At 37.7% G+C, this 27,763-nt stretch overlaps 1 protein-coding gene across 17 annotated transcripts in view; it reads left to right on the top strand.

Annotated features, from left to right (window-relative positions):
- Window positions 1-27,763, top strand: part of PTPRD (protein tyrosine phosphatase receptor type D) — a 1,257,980-nt gene that overhangs the window by 902,296 nt on the left and 327,921 nt on the right. Inside the window, exon 1 of one of the 17 annotated variants that reach the window (XM_087716062.1) lies at window positions 6,898-7,414. The exons of the other annotated variants lie outside the window; for them this stretch is intronic. The gene's annotated coding sequence lies outside the window, so the exon portion shown is untranslated. Of the gene's footprint in view, window positions 1-6,897; window positions 7,415-27,763 lie in introns of those variants that run through there. 17 annotated transcript variants of the gene reach the window in all.

Raw genomic sequence — 27,763 nt, 5'->3', positions numbered from 1 at the left:
CAGTAGATAGTGCATTCTGTTGGTGACTTTAAAAAAATAATCCAGAATTCCCTCATACTAGTATCTGATTAAGAATAATGGTGGAGTTACTAAATGGTTTTGAAAGGCAGAATAGAATCTCTGGTTTATAGTCAATCTCCCTTCCTCTTTCTCTGTTATAGACGGCAATAAGAAGTGGAAATATTTCCTTGAAAACTCATGAGACTGAGTGCTCTAGGCATGTATCCAATTAATATCCAAACATTTTTACGGGTAAAATCACATTACTCTAGACTTTTTGCACCTAAGTGATAACATGAGGAATGATGCACAGGAAAATATAATTTAAGTTCACAGGCTCAATCTTTGAGAGATATGCTTCCCAGTACTTTCTTATGGCAATCAAATATATGAAATCCTCATACAGAACTAGTTTGAACTTTAACGCTGACCTGAAAAGACATCTGCTGTGGTTTACTTGGAATGTTTTTATGTTAACAGAACTCTTGAGAATTTGTTTCCCTTCCTGAAAATAAATCCTCCAATTGAGAAACTGTGACTAATATATAATTTCCACCTGCAACTTCTTTAATCTGGAATTATAGAGCTGGGTTTCTGCCTCACAAAAGGTGTTGTGTTGCCAATAATTAGGCGGTGAAGAAAATTTAAACTTTAAATTTCCATTTGGCTAGTATTAGTGTTTTTTTTTCCATTGTCATTGCATTTAGTCAGCATTTCTTCAATAGCACAGAATGAGCATAATTGTTCAATGAAAATAATTTATCAAGTTATTCTGTCTATTGGCTTGGGTTACCAAAATCCAAAGCAGGGTTGGTTACAAAAAGTGCAAATTGCCACTGATGTAGTACTGAAATTGATTCAATATGAACGGGCTAATTGGAAATAACCCAAATATTTAGGGGGGTATAAGGAGAACACATATAGTACAGAACTGATTATACATTCTTGAAGAGAAAGTATGCATCTAGCATGAAGAACTGATTTCAGGATCCCTTTGGGCATTCAGATAAGGAAAATATTCAATATTTGCATATACTGAGGTATAAAAAGGGTTTAAGTCAGATGGCTAATTGCAGAGCAAACCACTTATAAGATATTTTTTTCCAGAAATTGACATGGCTTCTGCTTGCATTCACAACTCTGTGGTGAGAAGCCACTAGAAGTATGCCACACAAGAAACAAATTATTTGATATTCTGTATATCTCAATGTCAATAATTTGGTGGTTAGATAACATGACTTTGTCCTGACAGTTGCCATCTTGGACATGTATAGTTACTAACCTCTTTTATAGAAGAGGTTCCACTGTTCTCCTGCTGTTTCTTAGTTTGCTTTATTACTTGTATTATTATAGCTATGCATTCAGATCAGTGGTGGGTTTCAAAAAAATTTAGAACCTCTTCTGTAGGTGTGGCCTGCTTTGTGGAAGTGGCTTGCCAGCCATGTGACCTGGTGGGAGTGGCTTGCCAACCATGTGACCGAGTGAGAGTGGCTTGGCAGTCATGTGACTGGGTGGGCATAGCCAACTTGTAAAATGTGGTGAAACTCACTTAACAATGCACTTGCTAAGCAACCAAAATGTAGGCTCAGAAACTCTGACATTTGAAGCACTCAAGTCTTAAAGCTGTCAAGTTACAAGAACCTTGCACCCCTAACCCTTTAGTAAAAACCCCCAGGGATGTTCAAACTTGACCGCTTTAAGACTTGTGAACTTCAACTCCTAGAATTCCTCCTCCAGTCATGTTGGCTCAGGAACTCTGGCATTGAAGTGCAAGTCTTAAAGCTGTCAAGTTACCAGACCCTTCACCCCTACCCTTTAGAAAAAAAAACCCAGGGATGTTCAAACTTGACAACTTTAAGACTTTAAGGTTTAGAGGTGGGCAGGGTGATTGGTGAGCCAGCCAATCAGTGAGCCGTGGGTGGGGCAAGCGGGGTGCGGATGGGCGGGGAGAGGGGGTTGGAACCGGTTCTAAATGTCCCGGTAGATTTGTGGAACCTCTTCTATAAAAGAGATAAGAACTGGCAGGAACCCACCCCTGATTCAGATTATTTACAGTTACAATAAAGTAGGCTATTGTGTAAAATATAATAAGTGATTAACACATGCATCAAATTCTGGATCTCAAAATTATTAAGAGAAACACTCCAGCTGCTCAATTTACACTTTCACCATTTTTAACTTTAGAGGGCTTTCTCACTGTTCCTACTGAATGCTAAATTTTACATACTATTATGGTAATAAGAACACCCATTTTCAGTAATAAAAAACAGTACTGTTCAAGTACACTTTATACATCAGTATATTTTCATTGGAAATTTACCTCTAGGGACTCATTCAGTCTTTTATCTGTTTCTTAATCAATTTTCATCTGTCCTTAATCTTTTGTGTACAGTATGAACCCTTTGGCAGTTAAAAGAAAAGATTTTAAAGACTTTCATCTTATTATTTTGATCACACTTCCTGTTTTTATTTTGGCTCTTACATTAGAAACTGAAGAGAGAAGGAAATACACAAAAAAGTTAATAGTGATTTAATCATGCCAAAAAATTATATAAAAATTCAAGGCTGATTAAGTTGAATCATTGTTTATTAGGTAGCAATTGAATAGGGTGCACGGTATTGTACAAAATGAATGGACACTAAAAGTTGTAAATCCTCCATGAATTTAAAGACTGGTCATATTAAATAGTAATATGAGAATCCTAATGATCTAGTGTAGTAAAAGCAGAACATGAATTTTTCTTAAAGATATGCATATAGACTAGAGACAGTTTGATTTAGGGGTTATGAGTTGTGGTGGTGTAGTGGTTGAAATGCACTACTGCAGGCTAGTTCTGTTGACTGCCTGTTGCCAGCAGTTTGGCAGTTCAAATCTCACCTTTATTACAGTAGTAACTGAAAACATTGATTTTATGAAAAACAGCATGTCATTGTCTTACTTCTTTGGAATGTTGTTAAGCATCAAATTTGTTCTACAAGGAACACTGGCAGAAGATGTATTAGCAAAACAATTTATTTTTCAGATGCTTCATTTATTTGCACTATAGTATATGATGTATAACTGTACCCATCTTTGTTTGCAAACTATTTTATGACTTTTGAATCATTCTTTAGATTTTTGAATTTTCTTATCATCTACATATCTATCTTTACTTTTTATGAGTTTAAAGTTAAAAAAGAAGAGAAATCCAAAGTATATATCAAGACATGGTTATGTTTTCTACTTATGTAAACATTTTGTTTATTTATGCAATCTTACTATCCCTTAAATATGATTCTAATTTTATATATTTTATTGAAACACATTTCCATTACCTAATCATATGAAACATCAATTCAAAGGTGGTTACAGCTGTTTCTGTACAAGCTGATCTGGGAGCAAAATCTACTGAACACAGTGATTTATTTCTGAGTAAATGTGTACAGATTCTGCTCTGTGCAATGTTATAGCAGAAGACATACAATCTAATGCTAATAGAGCTTAGGGTATGGCTGGTTTTCCTCCCCATTTTAACCTCATTTTTTACTCTATGATGTGCAGTCATTACTATCTCTTTTCTGCGATCTAGTCATTTTGATGGAACACCTGTAGAGTCCAGCTTATTTCTCTTTAGATGTTTCACCAATAGATGAGTGACAGTGGGCTTTTTTAGGATTTAAGAAGTGACGAACATCTGCAGGTGGAAATAAGAGGTTTCAACCAGCTGCTTTTCAGAGAATAAACAAGTAGTTAAGGGGTAGAAAAAACATATATATAAATGCCTGAGCTATCACAGGCTCTTAGGTTCCTAGACTACTACTTCTTTCAGTTCATGTACATCATTGCAATTTGGGGGCCAATGGGTTGGGCATCCTGACCTCTTTGATCCTGGAAATAATTTCTAGGAAGAATGAAGAAAGCATATGGCAGCAAATTTTGCTGCTAATGCTTCATATTGATAAAGGCTTATAGGGGGGAGGGGTAATAAATAGAGGGAAAAAGTGGAACACAAGAACAGTCTGTGTCCCATGGATATCTTCCCGGCATAATTGGGTCATCAGTGACAAACCATACAAATACAGCAAGGTCTATTTTTTTAGAAGAGATTTATAGAACATTTGTGCATTGTCCAATGGATGTTTATTTTTAAATAATATACTATTTAATATATAAAGGATAATATATTATTATCCTTCTAACATTTCCTACTACCTACTACTATTGATATAGTATGACAATCTTTTGTTGGTTGTATCTTATGATTTATCAATTCAATACAATAGCAGAGTTAGAAGGGACCTTGGAGATCTTCTAGTCCAACCCCCTGCCTAGGCAGGAAACCCTATACCATTTCAGACAAATGGCTATCCAACATCTTCTTAAAGACTTCCAGGAGGCAACTGTTCCACTGATTAATTGTTCTAACTGTCAGGAAATTTCTCCTGAGTTCTAAGTTGCTTCTCTCCTTGATTAGTTTCCACCCATTGTTTTTTGTTCTGCCCTCAGGTGCTTTGGAGAATAGTTTGACTCCCTCTTCTTTGTGGCCACCCCTGAGATACTGGAACACTGCTATAATGTCTCCCCTAGTCCTTTTTTCATTAAACTACATACCCAGTTCCTGCAACTGTTCTTCATATGTTTTAGTCTCCAGTCCCCTAATCATCTTTGTTGCTCTTCTCTGCACTCTTTCTAGAGTCTCCACATCTTTTCTACATCGTGGAGACCAAAACTGAATGCAGTATTCCAAGTGTGGCCTTACCAAGGCATTATAAAGTGGTATTAACACTTCATGTGATCTTGATTCTATCCCTCTGTTTATGCAGCCTAGAACTGTGTTGGCTTTTTTGGCAGCTGCTGCACACTGTTGGCTCTTATTTAAATGGTTGTCCACTAGGACTCCAAGATCCCTCTCACAGTTACTACTATTGAGCAAGATACCATCTATACTGTATCTGTGCATTTTGTTTTTCTTGCCTAAATGTAGAACCTTACTTTTTTTCACCATTGAATTTCATTTTGTTAGATAGTGCCCAGTGTTCAAGATCCTTCTGTATCTTAAGCCTATCTTCTGGAGTGTTGGCTATTCCTGCCATCTTGGTGTCATCTGCAAATTTGATGAGTTCTCCATTTATCCCCTCATCCAGATCATTGATGAAGATGTTGAAGAGTACTGGGCCTAAAACAGAGTCTTAGGGTACTCCACTGCATACCCCCCCCGCCAGGTAGATGCAGTTCCATAGAGGACTACACGTTGAGTGCGGTTGGTCAGCCAGTTATAAATCCATCTGGTGGTGATGCTGTCTAACCCACATTTTTCTACTTTATCTAGTAGTAGGTTATTACTTTATTGCTTGTTACGTTTACTGAGAGCTTATGCACCCGAGACAAATTCCTTGTGTGTCCAATCACACTTATCCAATAAAAAATATTCTATTCTATTCTATTCCATATTCTATTCTAGACTATATTCTATTCTAAAGCATAATGTGATATGTCATTAGGTACATGATATTCTTACAATCAGGTCTTTTGTTTGTTCGAAGTTTTATCATGGTGTTATAAAAATACATCCGGGATCCCTTTGGCTTATTTTTAGAAGCACGACACTTCTACCCAACAATAAATGACCAGGCATTTCAAAATCCACATTTTTTCGGGAACAAATGTAAAGTAAATCATAGCGCATAAATAAGTTAGGTTACTGTACGCAGGCCTGAAGTTTCATTGCATTTAACGCAGAGCAACAGTAGCTTTCTTTTTGATCAGCCCTGCATTAAAAGCAACCGGATGTAAGTTAGTCCCCCCCCCCCCAAAAAAAAGACGGAATTAGCCTTGGCTGGACGCTAAAAGCGGGTGGTGGCTTGAGATATGAGGGCAGCTGTAGCGATCATATTCGGATTGTGCAAATTCACGAGAGGGATGGTGGTGGTGGAACGCGGGCAATAAATAAGGCGGACGCGTTCAACCAGACACCTCGCCGGCTTCTTTTCCAAGCGTGGCTTCTCCAAAAGGAAAACGCGGGCGCCTTCTCTCTCTCTCTCTCTCTCTCTCTCAGCCCTGTAATATCTCCGCGTGAGATAAAAGGGGAGTGGGAGGTCCCTTCCGAGCTCGTCCAGCTGGAGAACGGGAGAGGGGCTGACGTCACCTGGCCCCCCGAACCGTCCCCCCTTCCTCCAGCTCGCCTCCTTGGGCTCGGCGCGCTCCAGCCTGGTCGTGCGCGAGCCTCGCGCGGTTCTTCCCTCCCAGTCGCTGGTCCCGGCGGCCGGGTTGAGAGAAGGGAGTGCGAGCGCTGGCTCGCGGCGTGGTTCTCCGGTTCCTTTTTTTTTCTTTTCCCGCGCGCCTCGCGCTCCCCTCCCCCGCCCTCCCCTCTCCTTTCCCCTTCGCCTCAGCAGCCAACTCTGCAACCGGCTGCCCCGAGTCCTACTCGGGGCTACATAAATCCTGTGATCCGGACAGCGTTGTAAGAGGATTTAAAGAATCCCTCTCTCGCGCACAAACCCAGAGCGGGGCAGGTTTCTCAAGCGTGAGAGAGAGAGAGAGAGAGAGAAGGAGAGAGAAGCATCTTTCCGACTTTCTCCCTCAGCGAGCACACGCACACCACAGCCGCCGCTTCTTCCCGGCAAAAGTCTTCCTCCTCCATGGGTTTTGGATGTCTTGCCGTTTCTGCCTCCATCTCCAAGTTCATCTCTTTGGGCTGATCAGGCACTTGAAAGGCTTCGTAGGGGGTGGGGGAGAGAGAAGGGGGAAGCACAAAAATTGAGGAGGCGAGCAGCAGACCCAGTTTTTTCCGTTTATAGCACAAAGAATAGACTATATTAAGAGGGGCGACCCGAGGGGGGGGGAGGAGAAGAGGGAGGAGGGAGTGAAAGGAGGAGGAGGAGGGAAAAGCAAGAAGAGCGCCCGGGAGCAGGAGCAGCAAGAAGAACAGAACGGAGAAGAGCCAAGAAGAAGAGGAGGAGGAGGAGCAGGAGAAAGAGAAGAAAGCAGGGAACCCCGTCTGCCAGGGGAGTTGAGCCGGCTCCTTGATCTTTGGATGCCGTCGGCTCTCCTGCCGACTCTCCTCAGAGACAGCCCGCCACTTTTGCGCGTTTGGCCGTCGGGGGAGCAGAGGGATCCCCGCGAAGAGCCCCCGCCGGCAGAAGTCGGCTTGCAGACCTCGCTCGCCTTTGGATTAAATTGGCCGCCCGAAAGACGCGCCACAGCGGCGTGGGGAGGAAGACCCAGAAGAAGTAGCCGTGGCAGCGCCGGCGGCAGCAGCAGCAATAGTTACAGTAGTAACATCAAGACGAGGAAGAGGAGGAGAAGGAGGAAGAAGAAGGAGCAAGGCGAAAGCGGAGCGCCCGCGGTCGTAACGGGCGGGAAGGCGGGCTTGGGCGGCGGCGGCGGCGGCGGCGCTGCTGCTCGGGGGGACTGAAGGGGAGCCAGGATGAGCAGGTAAATCATTGCGCTGCTGCTCCCGCTGACCCATTTCGCCGAGACCCTTCCCGCTCCCTCTTCCTTCGCAGCACGTAGATCTGCATTTGTCACTAACTGTCGCTTCTCCCCACTCCCCAGCCACCCCTTCCTCCCTGGCGACCCACCATAGCTGCACCCCAGGCTCTAGTCTCCAAACGGGAGAACTCACAATAAGATTTGGCAATGGGGAAGGAGGGTTGATTTCCGTGTCTTGGATGGGGTGGCAAAGGAAAATTTTAAAAGTCACACCTGGGTACTGGATGCGTACGGGGTGGCCCAAAGGCCAGGGCAGACGAAATGCCCGAAGGACCGCTAATGGTTGAGTTAGCATATGCCCCAAGTGATGGTTATCGCGCTGGGAAGTAAAAGAAACCAGGAGGCAAAAGTAGCTGTCCTACACAGACTGCTTGGGATTGTGGATGTGTTTCTTATTCTTCCTCTGGGTGGGTGGGTGGGTGGGGGGAATCCAGTATTTTAAAACGGAGAAATATTTGTCATTATAACTATCATTATTATTTGCAATACTAAGGCAACGATTCCTGTAGGATTTACAAGAGGGCTCTTTTTTTTGGCAAACTTACTGATCAGGATTCTCTTAAGAGGTGACAACACTCTCCTTGCTTTTCAGCCTGCTTGGATTTGCAAGTTGCCCTTTCTGCTAATGCCCACCTCCTCCCCATGCCAGGATAAGTTGCACTGTGTAACCTTTCCTCCACTCTTCTGCTTTGCTGACCTTAGTTTTGTTCTTCTGCAGGTTATTTCACGGGAGTGTAGGGGCTTACTAATATTAATTTTTTCAGGCACTTTTCAGAATAATGTTCATACCACATGGGAAGCACACTTATCATCGATAAATATAGTCTGAACACACAAACATTTTGAATATATGTTTTAGATCCAGTTTGAGAGCAGGGTTCACAGTGTACACCATCAAGGTTTCATGTTCAGTTTCAGTGTGTGGCAGTGCAATATTTCAGTTGAGTTGCTCAGATAGGTATGGTTTTGTTTTGATAATTTTTTCTTTAGGGCTTGTGATTTTATTTATTTTTGGAGGAAAAAATACTGAAAGGTATTTCATAATAGGAGGGTATTTCTGTCAATTGCTTACATCCTAGCTGAATGGACAAAATTATGTTTTTTAAAAGAAATTCTTCCTCCTTTTTAACCATATATGTTACAAAAATTAAAGTGAACAGAAAACATTACTTTTGGATGTATGGTTAAAAAAAGCTTAGAATATTGCTGCTGCAAATTCAACATGAAATTTGGTTTTCAAAGCCAATTTTAACCAGCATAAAACCAGTATAAAAATTTGGAAACTTAACAAAAATCAAAGATCTTTTTTAAAAAAAATAATGGCAGGTAACTGCTTTTAAGTAAAGATGCTGCTGATTTATCAGTTTCCTTAAATGAAGTGTCATAAGATGAAGTGCTTTATTGATGGTGTCTAAATGTTTAATTAATAGCCTCTTTAACGGCATCAGTTTACCTGTCAAATTTTATCCTATTGGATTAATGTAAATATACGTTATGAAAAGTGTGATTGAAGAACTCTAGTTTTACAAAGAGAAGTAAGATAATAATATGAGAGTAGCATATTAGATTTATACATACTGTACTTTCAATCTGGAATGATACATGTTTTTATACATTCTTTTCAATTACTGAGATTTCAGAAAAGACCTCTATTTTTAAGTTGACATTAAAACATTTATAGTAGTAGATTTGTGTGATTTTTCAAAAATGGTGCTTGATAAAGGATACATCTTTGAGATTCCAGATGTCAAGAAACAGTGCTTTCAGAGTTAGTGTTTCATTTGTATAATACATTTCTATTCAGTTACGAATAGTGCTACAAGTTAAAACATGCCTCTGATAAGACGTAGGTAGGTATTGGATTCAACAGTTCCATGCCATTATTTAATTTTGGGATAAAGTTTGAAAATATTGCAGTTTTTATATTTATATTATAAGCGATATTCCTATTTTTAAGGGTTACCTTTTTTATATATATAGAATGGTGTTTACATACTGGAACTAACATGCTAAAAAGTAGAAATCACCCCTTTGTCTGCTACTATGAGTGCTAAACCACTAGGGGCCTGTATAAACTGCATTTAAGCAGCAAACACCAGAATTTACAGAATTTGCTCATGATTTCGCTGTAAAGCCATATTTGTACTAAGGCTCAGTTCCATAAAACTTGGGTTTATTTGTTTATTTTGAATGTATTGTGAGTTGTATTTTTTAATGTGTTGGAATTAAATTTATTTAGTTTGCTATAGGAAAAGTGTGTGAAGCTTGGGAATTGTCCTTGCTGCTTTCATAGTTTAGAAATTATGTTCTTTGAAAGATGATCACCTTGAGAAAATAGAGAGGTGTGTGTGTATAATTTGTAACATAATGTTTAACATAACCAGACAGATGTTTAAGAAGTGTTTGTGTAAAAATATGAGCTGAAAAATGTAAGTTTAGAAATGACTCTATTCTTCTAAAACCAGAATAAGCTTAAAAGAAAGCTGAAGAGAATTTCAGAGAGAGAGAGAGAGAGAGAGAGAGAGAGAGAGAGAGAGAGAGAGAGAGAGAGAGATGTAATTTTATTGTTTATTTACATTTTCCTTATAGATACAGGTATTTGAAAGTTAACCTTGGAACACTTAAAGATTCTGCCATATTGATGTCCAATAGATTTCTAAATTACTTCATAGATTTTAGAATGGGCAGCTATCTATGGCATTCCTAATAGACATTAAGCAATAAAGTCAAGTATTCCTTTGCCGATCTTTAATTTTTCAAATTGATAGAATGCCATTTGAACTAAGGAATAGCTGAAACATTTGCATATTGAATTTCCTTCAAATTGAGCATGATTTATCAAAGTAACACAGATTTTGATCTATGGATCAATCCAAAGACTGTAGGGTGACACAAAAAATAATTCTTGTGTATGATGCATGGATAGATTATTTTCAGAACAGTCCTTTAAATTATTAAGGAGAAGCAGATGATCAGCTGTCTTGGGAATCTTGGTATTGCATCCAGTGGTAATGCTAAATACAAGCTTCAGTAAAGAAAAAAAACAATGGTACTATTTGATAGCAATATTTCTAAATATATATATTCTTTGTATATAATAAATATACTGGCATCAACTTCCTATGAATGTTTCTTTGCAAAAACAAAATTTAAATAATAATACTTCCATTTAGAAATTTCTGTGCAGATTAATTTTACATATCTATTCGTGACAGATGCACCTTATTAGACTTTGTGTAATGACAGCTTAACAACATTAGTTAACATTAATCTTTTGGATGGCAGAATAGGTTAGATTTTGAATACCAGTGTATTGCACTATGCAAAAATTATGCAAAACTGGGTTTGTGTTCACAATATGTAACTTGCTTTATAATCAGGTATTCAGTCATATTTCCACATATGTTGGATATGGGTTACCTTTTTAATAATAGATGTGTAATAACAACTAAAAACCAAAAAGAAATCTAGTACGTAAACCTTCCATCATAAATTATGATACGCTAAATGAAATCAATGGATTATTTTTCTCAGTGATATTCTATGGTTTTCTATATGTCATATGTACAGAGGGAATTTAATGATAGAGAAGATTGCTTGAGAGATCTTTGCTCTTAAAATCTTTTCTAACATGTTCCATTTTTGTTTCTTTATGTTATAGTTCATTAATAGGACTCTGTGTCTTCCACTGCACAGCACAGATATAATGGAATAAACATTTATCTGAACCATGTTTCTTCTATTACTTATTTATTATTATAATATCACTCAATTATGACTGAACAGTGGCATGTCATCAATTGCATTGATCCTAACAGTTAAATGCATAGCAATGACATTTATTATTACCTATTTATCCTTTTTCTGTTAATCATTTGATATTTATAAAAATAAATCATACATGTAAATTGATCTCTGGTATATCCAAAATTAAAAGAATCACCATTGGCCATCTGGTTGAAATGCTGCCCTAGACAGAATATATTTTACTTAATGCGTCCCTGGCAGATGTTTGTTCTGTCTTTATTTAGATTCTTTATTCAACTTTTTATATATAAATGTTTCATACTGAATTTGAGGAAAATACATATGTCTTGTATTTCTGATTTTTAAAAATATAATAGTGTAAGAGTAAAACAAAAACATTATTAAAAATGGGTGCAAATTTGAATATTAAACATGACTTAGCTCAATATTAGATTGATTCATGCATTTTACAAAAAAAATGCTTCTGTAAGTTCACATGCACATGCAAGATATGTTACTCATATTATCAATTCATTGAAATCATGAGACATATGGTCTGATCTTTGCAATAACATAAAATGGTTTGATGAAGACATTATTGTGTTTAATTTTTGGTGCTTTTCCTAACTAAATAAATGGGTGTTTTTAATAGGGTACTGTCAAATTCTGGATTTTTGGGAAGAGAAAATGATAATGGCAGACTTCGAAAGTGCATATTTTTATACAGAAGCCAATGGTAGTTAAATTCAATTAATGTGCATTTTTCTTAGAAATAATGTATTGTATGAAGTAGAGCAGTAAAATCCAGTTTCTATTATTTAATGTTTTGGAAAGCATTTTTCAAATATTCAAAATATATATATGGTGTGTGTGGATGTGTGTGTGTGGGCACCCGCACTTGAAAATGGCCAACGCTACTTACTTCTCAAATTAACTTATGATTAAATATCATGATAATGACATTTCATAGATAAGCAAGGAATTAATTTCCAAAGTGATGGGTATTTTTTTATCATGTATTGTTTACTGTCTGGCTTGCTGTTTAAAATTATTAATTAATTGTTGATGTACTACTATTCTTTAATGTTTGATCATATTGGCTTCAGAAATGTTCCTTAAGCTAAGAAGATTACAAAATTTAAAGAAACTGGTCGCAGACCAGTAAAATCAATAACACTCAAGCATTTGATAGGATGCTTTGTAATCTGTTCGTCTAATGCTTACTTTGAAATATATCACTATTGCAACGTGAGTTCACTTTTTAAACTTAGATGTAAACTAATTTTAATCTTAATGTATTCAGATGATGAACACTAATAAATACAATCAGGACTAAGCTTAGAAACTAAAATGAGGATTTGTGTTTCCCTTTTATTGCTCAGAACTTAGAAAGCTGCTTAACCGTTGTCCAGTGCAGCTGTCCTTCCCTGAATGATTAGGTTTCAGAAGCAATGATGGATGTTCAATGCCTGTAGCCAGTTGTGGGGTTTGGTCTGAGGTCAGTAGTACTTGATAGAAGATAGGAATTTATAGCCTTCCGTCTCAATGCCAACTCAACCTGTGGTGTTTCTTAAAGGAGAAAAACCACAGATATTAGGTTATAGCTGTCTGGTTCAGAAGCTTTTCAGATTATTTGCAGACAGATATATGTATAAGTGTGAGCTGCAGACTTAAGTATTCACTAAAATAGTTGATTGTGATACAATTTTGGAAATGTGTTTGCTTTTGAGTTTCTTAAAATACTTTGAAGCAGTAGTTTTCAAGTAGAATGAAACTAAAATCAGCTTTAGAAAAGGGAAAAATCTTTGAGGACCTGTTGACCAAACAGGGTGGGGGGGCAGCCGGACTTGGGCTGAAGGTGTGTGTGTGTGTGTGGGGGGGGGCTGTTTTAGAATATATATTTCAGCTTTTCTGAACAGTTACTGTAAATGCTGAATATAATTTTGTGCACAAATATGGAGGGGTTGGTCAGCTTTAAAATCAGAATTAGCTGAATTTAAATAGCATGAATGATGATGCAAATATTTAAAAAATGTCTCATAAGCAGTTTCTTATAAAACAGTACTTTTGAAGTTGGAAAACAGCAACTGTGTGTCTTCGAGAGATAGCATGTATCTGTATGACATAACAAACAGAATTGAACATCTGATATTAAGTCTGCTGCCGTACTGCAAAATTCAAATTTATTTTACACTAACTGAGAACAGCATGTTATTAACGATGTTTTGTGGCAGAATATTTGGAACTCTAGGAATCCTCAAACCAGAACGTAGGATTGCTCTATTATTATCCTCTAAAACAGGAATGTCAAACTGGCGGGCCCGCGGGCCGGATGCATCACATGCAGGCCACACCCTCCTTGGTTCCACAAAGGCAAAAAAAATGATGTCATGTGACACAGTCGAGTTTGACACCCGTGCTCTAAAATAACGCATCAAAAAGCATTTTTACTGGGCTTACCAAAACATTGCAAATGTGTTTTAATGTGTAAAACTGCTGTCAAACAAATATAAGGTGTTCTATAAATGTTGTGCTCTCCTGCAATTTATCTCTTAATGAAGTCTAACTCCTAAGTAGAACAGTATAGAAACTGTTTATGCAACCATTCATATTTTTTACCCTTCCACTACAGTGATTGGCCAGAGTCTCCAATATCTAGAGAAAGGAATAAATGCTTTAGATCAGAATTCCACAATCTTTATGGCTTGGCAGCCCAGCGGTGTGTGTGTGTGTGTGGGGATAAGGGGAATAGGTCTGTGCAAGCAGTGGGCTGGTCACTTGTGCAGCCCACTTCCAAACCACCCATAGCCCGTAGTGGTCTGCAGTGCGGGTTGGGGACCCCTCTTCAGATATTTTCAAAATCCTATTTAATTAGAGTTATACAAAAGTAAAAGATAAAATATGGTATCTTTATACTATATTACTATTTGCTACTCTGTTTCCTTGAACATAAGACCTCCCTGGATAATAAGCCCAATGAGGCTTTTGAGCACATGCACTAAAATAAACTCTCCCCCAAAATACCCCCCAAAAAATATTGCAACCCCACAGCACCCATGAGGTGATCATTCTCACTGCCTCCTGCACCTCAAAAAATAATAAGACCTCCCCGAAAATAAGGCCAAGTGCTTATTTCGGGGATCAAAAGAAAATAAGATCCTGTCTTATTTTTGGGAAAACCTAGTAAAAGATAAATAACATTGCCAAATCATTTAATACTTATTAAATATTATTTAATATATTATTATTATATTAATCATATATTATTAAATATATTATTACATTTTTATGATAATTTTAAATATTTAATTTTTGATTCCTAAGTGTATGACTGCATTTTTATATTAAATGTCATTGTTATGTATTTCTCTAATCTAATCCAGAAATTTTGAATTTAGGTGTAATCTCTCAGCCAATTTTGTGTTCCTTGCAGATTTGATAAGCATTGATTCCATCTTATCATACATATAATCATATACATATAATTAATCCATATGTTAATATGTATAGGTCCCAGGAGTAAACTGACAATGTTGAGCACTCTCATTAATTGCCATGCCATATTCAGTCCACACTCATTTAGCTTGCTACATAGGCTTTTATAGCATACTTTGTGAAATGCAATTCTGCATGATACATTATATCAAATACCTTTCCTATAGTTTACTTAGAAATTACCAAATGAAACAGTGAATTAAATTGTTAGTGTAGCAAGGCTTTATGCCAACAACTCTATATTAATGTCTGATAATCAGCACATTGTTTTCAAAGTACTTATACCCTAGAAATCATAGGTTTTATGATTTTCTTCAGTAAATGTCTATAGAGATTCTCAGTGATCCAGATCATGGTTCTACACCATCTAATCAGAGCTGAAGAAGCTTCTTGGATGAGAAGTAGAAGGTCTTAAAAAAAAAGACAGGAAATCCACTTGCCACTTGAAAAAGCACCTTTGGGATTTGTTTCAGTAAAGTTCCTAATTATTAATGGTAACCTGACCATATTCTTCTATCTTTTTTGGAAGATGGGAACAATCTTTGCCATCTTCCAGTTATTTGGCATTTCACCCATACTCCATCTCTCAGAGATAAGGTATATATTTTCATCCATGCAATTATTAACTCCTTTTATTCGTATAAATTTATTTAGAGTAAGGAGGTATTCCCTGGTAACCGAAATAAAAGTTCAGTTGAGTACTTTTTCTTACTACAGATCCTATTACACTATGCACAAACCTACCATTTTATGACTGGTATTCCTAAGAACTCCAGACTCTTTCATCAGTTTTCTGTAAAATTGGAACATATGGGAATCAATGGACCATTGCTGAAATGGTCAGATTAGTATGTTCTGAGATTTTTCAGAATATTCCAAAATTTCTTGAAAACAGTCTGACAGCCTCCAAATAGTTGCAACATTAGAATATAAATTTAATGTTCTATTTTTTTTCTCCTTTATTTCAAATATATTTCAAGAAGCCCTTTTGGTCCTCTCTTAGATTTTATGAAAATATCTCTAATTGTAGGTTACCTATTTGAACTCATTCTTAATGACCTATCTTCTGCATATGTCTATTTTGCGTTCTTCTGCTACGTTCTACTTATTTCTTCCTTCAAATTCTTTGTTCCTGTCCTTCTCTTTGTCCTTTCATGATCTCCATTGCAATCTCTTGATTGCGCGCTGGCCAGCTGAGTTCATACTTTTTTAAAGCCATTTTTTGCCCTCCCAGACTCCAGAGGCTTTATAGCGCTCTGGCCAGCTGAGTTCATCCTTTTTGAAGCCATTTTTTGCCCTCCAATGCTCCAGAGACTTTATAGGAGACTGGGGAGGGTGGAAAAAAGCCCCCCGCCCCCCGGAGGCCCTCTGAAGGCTTCATGAGCTTCCCTGAAGCCTCTGGAGCGCAAAAACCCGGCCCTACAGGCAAACCGGAAGTCCGGGAACGGACTTCCGGTTTGCTCAGAGGGTCGTTTTGACTGCTCTGAAGCCTCCTGAAGGTCCCTGAAGCCTTCGGAGCGCTTAAAACGACCCTCCGAGCAAACCGGAAGTGACTATGTCTCAGAAAGTGGAAAAAAGCCAACTCCTAATAATAAATCATGTGATAAAATTTGGAGACATAAATTTTTCATCTACTGCCCCCCCTCCAATAAAGGATGATATTTTGAGGTCCAGTGTTACATCAGAGACTTATGAATGGTTCTAAAAAATATCTGAGTCTAAGTTGACTCAAAGTTTTCTGGCTGAAAAGAAAGAATACATAACATTCAGGCTTCTAGAACAATTCCTCTATGATAGGAATGTGTGTCTGAAAAGGGTTATAGAGCATCTAGTCATATCATAATCTCTTGTAAATTCAGAGATGTTGTCCTATGGGATCTCTGCTGATTAGTGATTTGCAAGGATTGAAGCTGACAAGCCAGGAATTAGCGGTTCCCAGGATAAAGATGTCTGCTATGTAAATATCACAACTCAGGACTTCAAAGCCTTCACCATGTTTAATGGTGGGAGGAAGAAGCTCAAAATTTTAACCTTTATAAATACATAAATGTCCTGATTTCTTGGGGCAGCAATAGGTAACTGCTGTCCATGGGTTAATTCTTATCTGCAAAGAGATTCTGATCTAGCTGAGCTGTGCTTGTGAGCTTTCTGCCAAGTCAAGCTGCAAGGTTGAACTAAGCTGCGAAGTGTAGGAGAGTTGTAATTTACTGCTGAGTTCTGGTTGGGGAAGCCTGACACCAACATAGTTCCAGATATGACGGGCCCCCAACAAAATTTCTTTCCTCTTGGTAATCTCAATAGGCAAGCTGACATGTAATTCAGACGACAGTAATTTGTGTAGGACAATTGCAAACCGTCTGCTATTTTAATAACTCATAATGATCCTAGTATAGCATCACCCTGGTGTATTATGGGTAATTACATAGTTTTTATGGGTAATTAAAATATATTCTAATTTAATTTTCTGCAGAGTCCAAAGTAACACTATGTTTAAAGTTTTGATGAATTAGAGTAGTAACCTAGGATTGTACAATCAGGGTAGATACACTGATTGTGCTAGTAGTACTCTGAAATGCTGGGGCTCTGGCATTATGGCCAAGGATGCCTAGCATGGATTCTAACCTTAAACCTATGTTCGCTATACTGCAATAGCATAGCATTTTATACTTTTAAAAAATTGGAGTTAACCACAATGATTATCTGATGGAAAGTAATGAATAAACCCAGCTTTTATTGTAGTAAGGTCTAAATCTACTTTTGGATTCTCTCAAATTCTTAGCACTTTTTGAAATCTGCTTCTTGGTCCATGCATAGTGCCTAGCATTGCTAAGTACTAGGGTGTGTGTGTGTGTGTTTCTCTCTGTGTGTATATTTTTGTAACATGCATATTTTGTGTATATAAAAAGTGTGCACTGCCCAGATGAGATGGGTGGTTAAATAAATAAAAGTACCATCTTTTTGTTCTATAATACATTAAGCAAAAGACATATAATATATTTACAATCAGAACAATTTATATAGAATATGTTCATAAAATATCTTCCATATCCTTAGATTTATCCAAATGTGTTTTTTAAAAAAATAGCATCATTGATATTACAAAGTCAACTATGGCTATGAAATATGCTACATATGAACAATTTCAAATCAGTTTTGATGAAATGCAGAGAGCAGTAAAGAGAATAGGATAACTTTGGAGTTGGAGGAAACAGAGGTTCTTTCCATAGAAAATATGGACACATTGAAACAAATCCATTAACTCTAGCGTTAACATATTTACTTTGAATATTTAGATATTGTCCTTGGTTTTTTTTTCTTTTTTAATAAGAAAGGTTTATTTTCATTTCAGAGATTTTAGAATAGGTCTTATTCTGGAAGCAAAACTCAGATGGACCAGCATATGAAATTTCTGTCATAAACTGGCATTTTTCTCATGTCACTACAGTCATTAAATGACAACTATATGTTAGTATAAATAACCCTTTTTTTCTTGTGGAAATAAATTTATTTTGCCTTTGTTGTAGTTAATTCTTAACAAATTTCCAGATGAGATCTGTGATATTTCTATATATTAATATCAATATTTGTTTTGGATGAATATTTTTACATTTATTAAATAATAAAGTTTTTTTTTCTTTTTATCTTGAAAACATACTTTAGAGATAAAACTCTGCTAATTAATTATGCTTGCTAACAGTTTCAGTACATTTATAGGTGCTTTTCTTGAAAAAATATGGAGAAAGTAGGGAACAATAATTCAAGTTGCATAACAATAATAGTTTTAAAAGAACTTACAAAAGTGTTGTAAAATCAAGAGCTAATTTCAAAACCAATTGTAATTTTACCATGGTGTTTTTAATTTATTTCCATCCTGGAAATAATTTCTACTTTAATTGCAGTCCTCTATATAGTCAGGTTTGAAATTTAAACGAATTGAAGTGATTGATACTTGTCCCCATGTATAAAAAAGTATAGACATATAAAAATAACTATTATTGATTGGTACAAAAAGCTGTAAAAATTTGCATATAGAACTAATCTTGCATTGAATATCATGTACAGGCAAGAAGAAAATAATAGATTATGGACATTAAAAATAGTATTTAGGGGAAGGAAATGCTTGGTTAAATTAATACAAATACTTTGGATCACCTTTATATAGAGGGATAGCTGGGAAACATTCATGTTGATACGTTGTTTGTAGCAAATGTTTGTATGTACATCTGTAGAAACATTTGTTTAACCCATCTGCATCTATGCATTTAGGAAATCTGATTGGCTCATAATTCCATATTTTGTAAGAGTGCAAATCATATAAATTTTAATACTTCAAGGTGAATCATTATCTTTTTACAACATTGAATTATCAAAGTTATTTAATATCTCTTTATACACATCAAGGAAATAGAACGCTTTTTATATTATAAAGGGATGGTTAAAGTTAACATTGTAGTATGGGTAATCCTCAACTTACAACCTTTCGTTGAGCGATGGCTCAAAGTTTAAAATGGCACTGAAAATAGTGAGTTATTACTGGTCCTCAGATGTATGATGGGAATAGAATCCCCACGTTCAGGTGATCAAAATTTGGATGATTGACAACTGGTATGTATTTCTTGATGATTGCAGCATCCTGGGATCATGTGATTTCCATTTTCAGACAATTTCTCACAAGCAAAGTCAATGGGGGAAGCTAGATTTGTTTAATGATTGCGTGATTCACTTAACAATTTCAGTGATATGCTTAGCCATCATGGCAAGAAGGTCATAAAATAGGGCACAACTGACAATGACTTGCTTAGCAACAGAACATTTGGTTCCAATTATCATTGTAATTGAGGACTACCTGTAATATTTTTAAGTGCAATCTCACTTGCAGGCATACTGAAGCTAATCACCATGCAGTGCCTGAGCACTGTAACATAGACAATGGTACTGTAGATATTTCAAAATGATATTGTTGTACCATTTCTTTATCATTTCTTACATTAAATGTAAATATCAGCAATTAAAGTTGAATAAGTAATGTTTTGGTTGAATGAAAAAAACCGAATATTGTAGTTGAATAGATTTATTTTTGGATAAGAGTATATCTTTTCAATGACGCTCTCTCTCATTTAGAAGGATGTTCTCTGTAAAATAAGGTAGATATAACAGAATTAAAAACAAGTCATTTTTACCCATCATAGGCCCAGTACCATATATTATTTGTATTATGAAATAAATCATGTGAAGTTTGTACTCTTCTGATATTGTTAACAGTTTATATTTTGTAATGTTTTTGTTTTAAGAGAAATGGTTTAAGTATTGAAACTGGATGTAAAAAATAGCATTTCTTTTGGGAAAAAAAGTTCCATATCAATTTTAAATAGCTGCTAGCTCATTTTAAAATGTGATGCTGATGTATAAAATGCATGTACAAAGAATTTAAAGCATTTTAAAAGATTTTATACAAATTCAATTAACATAAATTGTCCTTTTTTGCTTGAAACTATGTTTTATTATATGCATTGCATATTTTAAAAAATCTTGTTTTATGCAAAACAGTTGCAATTAATGTTTTTTTTAAAAAAAATACTAACGCCCAGCAAAGTCTTCCGTGTCTAGCAAATTAAAAAGAACATGTGCCATAGAATCTAGACATGTTCTAGAACAGACTGTATGCCACCTGTTCAATTTGTACAAGGTGCTGTTTCGACTTGTTGGATCTAGAATGTGTACACTAACAGGTTACTTGTTTACCCAAATTGCTGCATAAGGGTAAACTGTAATTTAAAGAAAAATTCCATTGATAATAATCTTAGTGAAGATATTCAGATGATTTTTCTGACAATCCTATTGCTCCCAAGCACCCTGAAAGTACGTTTAATGTTATTCTTAATTAATTACAATGTATAGTCTCTGTTGGCGTAATTTTTCTATGTGCAGGGTTTCACTGATCTGAAAATAAAGTGATATTATCATTTGACAGTATATATTTATATGATAAATAGGGTAACAATTTGAATATGGTGATGATAATGAAAGTCTTATAAATAAGTTATCATATTTTAAAAAATTGCTCTACAATTGTTCCATTGATTTTCAGGCAATATTGAGAGTTGCTTCATTTACAGTATAATATATATCTAAAACACTGGAAAGGTTTTTTTTTGTTTTTTAAAAAAAACCAAATTCAATAGTATAGCTGCACATCCCACATTGCCTCTTTCCATTTTTTTATTAAATGATTTTCCTCCACACCTGTCACTATTATGAACTCATTTTTTTTAAATATTTGATGAATATGAAACACGAATTGATTAGAAGCCTAACACTGCTTTTTACTAAAATCAAGTGAGTTCCCTATGCATAACAAACAGCCAAACAAAAAAATACTTCAAAATAGGGTGCTTCATTTACGTTGTTTTAAAATCATCACTACTGTATGTTTTTCTTCTAAATCCATTGAGAAAGAGTCATTTAATTCTAGGATATGTAAAACATTTTGAATTTGAAATATTTGAAACTTTCCAATCTTAAACGTGTTTTTTGAACAATTTGGCTGTTTCAAGCAACATCTATTCAAGTTTTCTGTCTATCCCAAGCACTGTAATTGGGCTGCTTTGTTGCCCTTTTAACTCCCCCCCTCCATTTTTCCCCAGCCTAACCAATACATATACCTCTGTTGTTATTAGTTTAGTTTGGTTGGGATAATGTGGGATTGGAGTTTGAAGGGGAAAGCAGCAGATAAACATTTAACCAAAGAGGAAGAGTTCTGTAGCTATATGGCTGTTAGTCTTTTTGGTAATATTCCATTTTTAAAACAACTACTTTGCTATGAATAAATGAAACTATGCAAAGAGGTTTAAAGATTGTTTCTATCCTTGGGCTGTCAGACTTTTAAATACAACCACAATCACTCCATGAACACACTAGTTTTTTTTTCTTTCTTTTTTTCTTTCTGCTATAATTTTGCACTAGTGAGGTTAAAACCAATTTCGTTGTATTTAAGTACAATGACAATAAAGATTATACATATACTTGATGAACAGTGTATTTGACTTGTTTATTTTGCAGATAGGTAATGCAAAGGAATGTCTGTACTGAAATTATATAAATATATGGTGAACTTCTATAAATGCGAAGAACTTTTAATACAATATTGGTTTGATTGTTTGATAGCTTTTGTATTGTTTGTGTGGTGTACTTTATTGTCTTATGATGTCTTGCTACTGTGGTTCTGATCACATCACAAAATACAAGAATTTTTTGTTTGGACTACTTTTTGAGCTTTATACTTTGTACTCGGTGTGTTGCACTGTAGTATTGGTATTGATCATGCAGTTCAAAAACAGAGCTGCCATTATGAACAAGCTAAAACTTAAGTAAAGAATAACAAATTACTTTTGCCTACTACTTAGATTGCACACATGCCTTTGCAAATAGTGATAGATAATTTTCTTAATCTTGGTAATGCAATTATGGGCGTGCATAAGCATACCAGTGTGCCTACCGTCCCTGTCCTACTGTGCCCATTTATTTGTACTCATTTCCTTTGTTCATGTCCATGTTTATACTTATACCTGTTACCTTGTTCATCTTTGACAAACCTAATAAAATAAAATAAGTTGGGGTGATAATGCTTAATAAAAGTTGAGAAAAGTGAATCTTCTTGTTTTAACTTATCAGAATATTAACAAAACCCTATAAGAATGAAAGAAAATGCGATTTGTACCTACCTAATTTCTGTATCTTTAGGCTAGTACTGTTCATTTTTAGTCCAGGAGATTGGACTAATTGGAAGGATGTTAAAGTGATTAGGTCTGCTTTTTTGTAGTTTGTACTTTGTTCTTTGAGCACCCCAGGGGGGTGTTTAAAGAAATTGAATATATAAAGGGCCAGTGTTTTCCTGATATCAGTTTTTAATACAAACAAACTTAGTTTTCAATGATAAGTATAGAGTTTTTTCTATTGTTTTTTATAGTCAATTATTTTGATATTTAAAAACTATGTTTAAAAATTCCATTAGCAAATTGTCTTCATTTTGAGAAGTCAGTTTTCCTCCATATTGATTGATTATGTGGCATCAAACCAGTGCCGACTCTTTACATACATACACACACACACACACACACACACACACACACACACACACACAATTACAATTAGTCCCTACTCTTTCCCCCCAAAATAAGACCTCCCCGGATAATAAGACCAATCAGGCTTTTGAGCGCATGCACTAAAATAAATCCTCCCCGAAAATATTGCAACACAGCAGCAGCCATGAGGTGACCATGATTGCCACCTCCTGCACCTCAAAAATAATAAGACCTCCCCGAAAATCAGGCTAAGTGCTGATTTCGGGGTAAAAAAAATAAGACCCTGTCTTATTTTCAGGGAAACACGGTACCTGTTTATCAGTTCTTCTAATAATGCACCCATCATCACTGTGAATAAGTCTGTCTATCTTGCTGTTGGTCACCTACTTCCTCTCTTTTCTTCCACTTTTCCCACAGTAGACCCTCCTCCAAAGAGCTTGGTCTTTTCATAATATGTTGAAAGTCCTCAGTATATGTTCCAATTGAATATTTTGAGTTTGTTTGGTGTTTGATGTTAGTTTGTTTCACTCTGAGTTTGAAACCTCGAAGAGCCGAGGTGGCGCAGTGGTTAGGGTGCAGTACTGCAGCCACTTCAGCTGACTGCTAGTTCTGTAGCCCGATGGTTCAAATCTCACCGGCTCAGGGTTGACTCAGCCTTCCATCCTTCCGAGGTGGGTAAAATGAGGACCCAGATTGTGGGGGCAATATGCCGACTCTGTAAACCGCTTAGAGAGGGCTGAAAACCCTATGAAGCAGTATATAAGTCTAACTGCTATTGCTATTGCTAAACTGGACAGGGTTTCCAATTTCTGTGCTTTCCTATTCATGTTTTTTTTTAAAATCCAGTTTCATACTCTGCAGATATCTAGTAATATCACTATATTTTTTTACTCTGATTTTTTTTTAGTTTTACTTCAATTTGGCAAACGTTGGTTTTTCAGCTTTTAAGCTGTGAAAGATATGAAACAACATTTTAAAAATGATTACCAGTAGTCATCCTGCAATTCTACCATGCTACTCATACAACTTATGCTTTATGTTGCTTTGGAGAAATGCTTCCTGGTTGAGCAGGTTAGAGTACCGGCCACATCAGAAGTTGGCTGCTTCTGTTGTCCTGTTTGTGTTCTCAGCTGTTTGTGTGTGTCTGTGGTCTCAGATGCTTCTAGTTTTCTGTACCATCTGTTCTAGTAGATTAGCAGCTCTTTGTCTCCCTCCTGTACCATCTGCTCTGCTACTGGACGTGGAGGTATGGACAGGTAAATGGAATTGCAGTGGATTGATGGGTTGCTGTGAACCCCTTTTCCTTGTGGAGGCCTACAGTCATCTCTTCTGGTGGCCCCAAAGAAGAAGAAAATGACAAGGCTTCCATCCAACAATTAAATGCCTAAGTACTTGACTGTGGATCACTTTGTATTGAGGATTGCTTCTTTCCTATGGGTGAGAGCCAGAAGACAAATCGGTGGAGGTTGAAAGAGAAGGGAGTCTTTTACCAGTTGATGAGAGCACCAGGGAATGGGTGCCTGTGAATGTTAGTATGAGTGGTTGTAGTGGAGTGGGAGGTTGTTGCTAGGTGCCTTGATGGTGCTGAGAGCAAGGGAAGATAAATTGCCTTAGGTCCCTGGCATCCCCTTCCAGGGGTGATGTATGATAGCATTGAAAAGTTCCTGATCTTGGGAATTGGGGGCCCTGGATTTTGGGATGAGGCTGCTATTGAGGAGATAGGGACAGGCCAAAATATTGTCATGGTGACAGGCATAGGAAGATATAGTGAGAGAAAGGAAGCAGGCCCTTCTCAGGAGATGTGGGAATTTTGTCTTATACAAAATTGTATTCTAGCTCCCTGGACTCAGGATTCCATCACCATTCCCTAATCAGCAGACTGTCAGAAGCCTTACCTTTGAATGCTGCTACTAAATGCCAAAAAGGGTGGCTCAGTGGCTGAGCTTGTTGATCAGAAAGGTCAGCAGTTCAACGGTTCGAATCCCTAGCACCAAGTAACATAGTGAGCTCCCATTACTTGTTCCAGCTTCTTCCAACCTAGCAGTTTGAAAGCATGTAAAATGCAAGTAGAAAAATAGGAACCACTTTGGTGGGAAGGTAACAGCATTCTGTGCCCCTTTGGTGTTTAGTCATGGTGGCCACATGACCACAAAGACGTTTTGGACAGCTCTGGCTCTTTGGCTTTGAAGCAGAGATGAGCACTGCCCCCTAGAGTCGAGAATGACTAGCACATATGGGCGAGGGAAACATTTACCTTTACCTTACTAATTGCCAAGTTGGCTTGTAATAAGGCCTTACTCATTAGTTATTTAAATGATGAGAGGGCCAACCTGGCATGTATTATTGAGATGGGGCTGGATTTGGGGAAGGTAGCCCTTTCACATTTGGATTTTGTAGTATCACCTGAGACCCAGGGCAGGGCATGTTGGGATTGTAATCCAGGGATCTCTTATGGTTTCCAGGGGTGCTTAATCATAGTTCATTGTTGTGAAATATCATTATGATACAGGCCCCAATCCATTACATTAGGCTCTAGGATTCATTTGGGATTGTTGCCCTCCTCCACCCTACTTGATCTCTTTGACTCCATTTTCGGCTGGAAATAGAATCCGCCAGACTTATGATCTTGGGGAACTTCAATCTGCCTTTTCTATAGGTGGGATCTGAGAGCTCATGGCAATCATAATGGTCATGAAACTATCCCAAATTACCCAGAGATGACAGAGATCGTGTCTAGGAGAGTCTTTTCATAGCTTTGTAAAGTGTGCACCATTTGCACGCCTTCCTAGATCTGGGTTCTCTGTTTGCACTCACCCATCGCCCGAAACCATAAGAGATGGAGTATCTGGAAACATCACATAGTGCAGAATGCAATAGCATAGACAGTTATGTGTTTTCCTAGAACAGCACACATTACCTTTCTGCTCCATGAATTGCATTAGTTGTCAATTTACTTCTAAGTCCAATTCAAGGAGCTGGTCTTAATGTAATCTTTCTTGGCATGATGCTTTATGGGGTTATCTGAGGGACTGCCTTTTCCTAATCATATCTGGCTGTCCCATCATATCTAGCAGAGAAGGGATGTTTGCAGGATGTCTTGTAAATAATTCATCTTCATGAGCCCCAGGAGGTGGGCTAGTGTCTGCCAAGGTGGCGCAGTGGTTAAATGCAGCACTGCAAGCTACTGCTAGATCAGCAGTTCAGCGGTTCAAATCCCACCGGCTCAGGGTTGACTCAGCCTTCCATCCTTCCGAGGTGGGTAAAATGAGGACCCAGATTGTTGGGGGCAATATGCTGACTCTCTGTAAACCACTTAGAGAGGGCTGAAAGCTCTATGAAGCGGTATATAAGTCTACTGCTATTGCTATTGCTATTATTATGGAACATTTCCCCCCCTTGTAGTGAGTTTAGTTCCAACCCTATTAAATTTTCAGAAGTTCCTAAAGACTGGCTATATATCAGACCTGGGGACCTCAGGATATTGAGGAAATCCTGAGATGTCTTCATCATTTCCACTATGCCTTGTGTGTATATGTGTATGTACGTGTGTGTGTGTGTGTGTGTGTGTATAAATTTTAAATATAAATTCATTGTTTTAATTGTATACTCTCTCTTTTTGTAAGATGGATGCCATATACTATAAATTTGATAGACAAATAAACAAATCCTTTTACTTATAACAGTGTAATGCTTAAAAATGTAATTACTGGGTCCAAAATGTCTACAATATTCATTTTAGCCTCTCTCTTTTTTTTGTAAATTGATGGTTCTCCAGATTTTTTTTGAATGGAGTACATGATGACTTCCATGATGACTAGACTTCTTTATGAAATATTTGTAACTACAAAAATGTATTCTCTCTAATCACATATTTTGTAAAAAATGTTTCTACCGTGTTTCCTCGAAAATGGGACCTGTCCCAAAACTAATGCCTTGCCACATTTTTTGTGTGAGCAAAAATATAAGCCCATACCTGAAAATAAACCCCCTGGTCAACCCCCCCTCCAGCTAGGCAGAGCACCATTCACCGACCTAGCTGTATCCCAAAGGCACCAAGCTGTAGGAGCCAGGAGGGGGGGAAAGGCGCTCATGTTGCTTGCCACCTTCAGTACACCACTAGGTTTGGGAGTGGCCAGAGTGGGGAGTTGCCAGGCGGCTGTTCCCTTGCGAGTGGGCTCCCAAAGAGCCGCGCACAACCTCAGGGGTGAAGCAGCCATGAGGTGACCACACTCACAAGCAGCTGCCCGGAAAATTCCCTCTCCAGCCAGAGAGGGAACGGCAGAGAGCCATTCACTGGCCTAGGGGGTATCACTAAGGCAGAAATCCATGTGGCACTCTGCCCATTCCCAGCTTCTGCAACTTGGCATATTTGGGAACCCCCTAGGTCAGTACATAGAGCTCTGCCCGGCTGGAGAGGGGGGGTTGTGTGAGTGCCTGTTCCGTCCCCAGCCTCACCAAACTCTTACGCAGCTCTCCTAGGGCACTGCCAGCAGTGGCGGCACCACGCTCTGAGCATAACTTCCAGATTCCAAAACTCAGCTGCCGAGTCTTCCATCATCAGCCGCTCTAGGAGTGCTTTATATGGTGGGCCGGCTGCTGGACAGAGAGTCTTCCGAACAGAGAGTCTTCTGGACAGAGAGTCTTCCAGAAGCTGGCCCACCATAGAGAGAACTCCTAGAGCAGCTGATGCTGGAAGACTCGGCAGCCAAGTTTTGGAGTTTGGAAGTTATGCTCGGAGCGTGGTGCCGATGCCGGCGCTGGTGCCCTGGAAGAGCTGTGCAAGGGCTTGGTGAGGCTGGGGGCAGAACAGGCACTTGGGCAATCCCCCTCTCCAGCTGGGCAGAGCTCCATGCAGTGACCTAGGGGGTATCCCAAATGTGCCAAGCTGCGGGACTGGGGGGCGGGCAGAGCACCATGTGGCTTGGTGCCTTAGTGATAAGGTCAGTGAATGGCGCTCTGCCCGGCTCGA

The sequence above is a fragment of the Thamnophis sirtalis genome, unplaced genomic scaffold, assembly GCF_051295495.1.
Source record: "Thamnophis sirtalis isolate CommonGarterSnake01/CBP01778 unplaced genomic scaffold, rThaSir2_p1.2 scaffold_5, whole genome shotgun sequence".
Taxonomy (NCBI): domain Eukaryota; kingdom Metazoa; phylum Chordata; class Lepidosauria; order Squamata; family Natricidae; genus Thamnophis; species Thamnophis sirtalis.
Note: the sequence above shows the minus strand (reverse complement) of the source record. Positions and strands in the feature narration are given on the sequence as shown.